Raw genomic sequence first — 2,352 nt, forward strand, 5'->3', positions numbered from 1 at the left:
CATTCCTGCCATTTGGTCTTTTTTTTTCTTTGTGTTTGAACAAAGCACAAATGTGGTGTTGTGTGTTTTTTACTTTGTTTTCCTGTCTTTGGTAGTGCTTTCTTTGGTGTCAGGTGAATGAATGATAGGAAGTGTCGTGTCTTTGTTATTGCTTTGTTCCAATTCCAATTTTGAGATAAAAAATAAGAGATGATAAGATTGTTTTGGTGGATTAATAATAGAAAATAGATTGTGTTGTTTCTGTCCAAATCAAAAAAAGATGTATTCCCTTATAAGAGAGACGGTGGACAAAATTGGACCATGCATTTCCAAGATTTTTATGTATCATTTTTAGTTATCAATTAGATTAGACATCATATTTTTAAAATATATTTAAAAAATAATATAACTTATTATAAAAAGTGAATCTATTTAAGTATATAGTTTTATACTTTCAAAGTAAAATACTTTTATATATATAATAAGATAAATGTAATTTTTATTTAGTCTTTTATTTTAATAATCTTTTCAAGTTATTTGAAATATTTTTTTTAATGTCTATTTTTATAATAATTAAATTAAATATATATTTTTAAAATAATTAAAGGATATATATTTTTATATGTATTTAAATAATTTTTATTTGAAATTATAACTAAATAAGTATTTTTCGATTTACATTGCAATTAAAAAAACAACTTACATATAATTTAATATTTCAATTTAATGAAAGTGTAGTGACATTTTTTACATTATTATCAAATAACAATTTATCCTATTGCCAGGGAAATGTTTTAAAACAAATAACTGTGAAAAACTTGTTTATAATCAGTTACAGTGTAAAATTAGTATCCCCTATTTACTCTTGATCGTTTCTCTATTTCCTCAAAATATGTATCAAATTGACTCTAGAAATAAATTTACAAGTTAGGCATAGGGTGACCAAATGATTGAAATAAAGTTTCAAAGGAAGAAACTTCGGAGAAGGTCCCCGTAAAGTCGTAAACTACCTAGAAACTTCAAATTCAATTCCTATGGGGCCATGCGGGAGGATATGAACAAAACAAAACAAAAACACAATTTTTAATGCAGTGAGAATATGCAGCAAAAAAAAATACCACTCGCGTGACTTACCCACCAACCACCGCGGTACTAAAAATTTGTTTTTGTTTCCAATGGCAACGCTTTTATTATGAATCTATAATCTTGTTCCCAAATATTTATACTAACCATTAACTATAATTATTAATTTTGATCATTATATTTTTGGAATTAATTTAAGACAATTATACTATAAATAATTGTGATTTATGTTTATATAAAATAATTTTAAATTAACAGTGGACATTTAGTAATCTCTTAATTGTTTTATTTTTTAAAATAAATATTAATTGTTATTATATATATATATATATTGTTTTTATATATATATATATATATATATATATATATATATATATATATATATAAAGAAAGAATGAATGTAGAGAAATTACAAAATAGAATACATTTCAATGATATGCAACTCAATTTTTAACAATCATTTTGTTTAAAAAATTAGAGTGAAATAGTCATGCACTCACATTGCAAAGTAATTTTGCGTCGTTGTTTAATGTGAATCAATTATATGGTCGTGCAATTATATATTGTAACTGCTTTTTCTTATATAAAAAAAAAGTAATGATCTCTTATTCAAATTTAATGGACATTAATGTAAAACTTGTTTACATTAACTGTGTATATTTTTTTTCTTAAAAATTTATTATTAATAAATAAAGAAAAGAACATAACATAGGAGACTACCACAACACGTTGGATATTCTATTAGAGATATATTGCAAATCTTAATTAAAAAGAAGATGAAAGTGATGATGATGGAGGTTACACAGATAAATTCTAAAACATATGTATTACACTAAGTTTTAAGTTTGATTTGCCTCCACCAATCTATGTATATTAAATGTAAACATGTTAACCGACGAATCTCTTTTAAGATACTTTAGAATCCTTTATATGAATTATATATTCACATCAAGCATATCAATCAACTATATTTTATAGAATAATGATTTTTCAAATACTCTCTTGCAATATAGAAAAGAAGAAATGACTTAGAAACATCTTTAACGTAATTTTAACTCATGTAAACACGATTTTTGAATTTTTTTTATGACTTCAGAGTATCTCTATTTGTAAAGAAACTCATATCATTTGGTGTAGAGAAACACATTTTCATTTAAAGCATTGTTAAATATAAACTATATATTCACTAACTTCAGAACTTGAATATATGCAATGGTTCGATCAAGTGGTGTTCAACGCTCCCCTTCATATGATAAACACTTTCCATATTTGAAAGTATCTCTCAAAATT

Source organism: Cicer arietinum, chromosome 1, assembly GCF_000331145.2.
Source record: "Cicer arietinum cultivar CDC Frontier isolate Library 1 chromosome 1, Cicar.CDCFrontier_v2.0, whole genome shotgun sequence".
NCBI lineage: Eukaryota > Viridiplantae > Streptophyta > Magnoliopsida > Fabales > Fabaceae > Cicer > Cicer arietinum.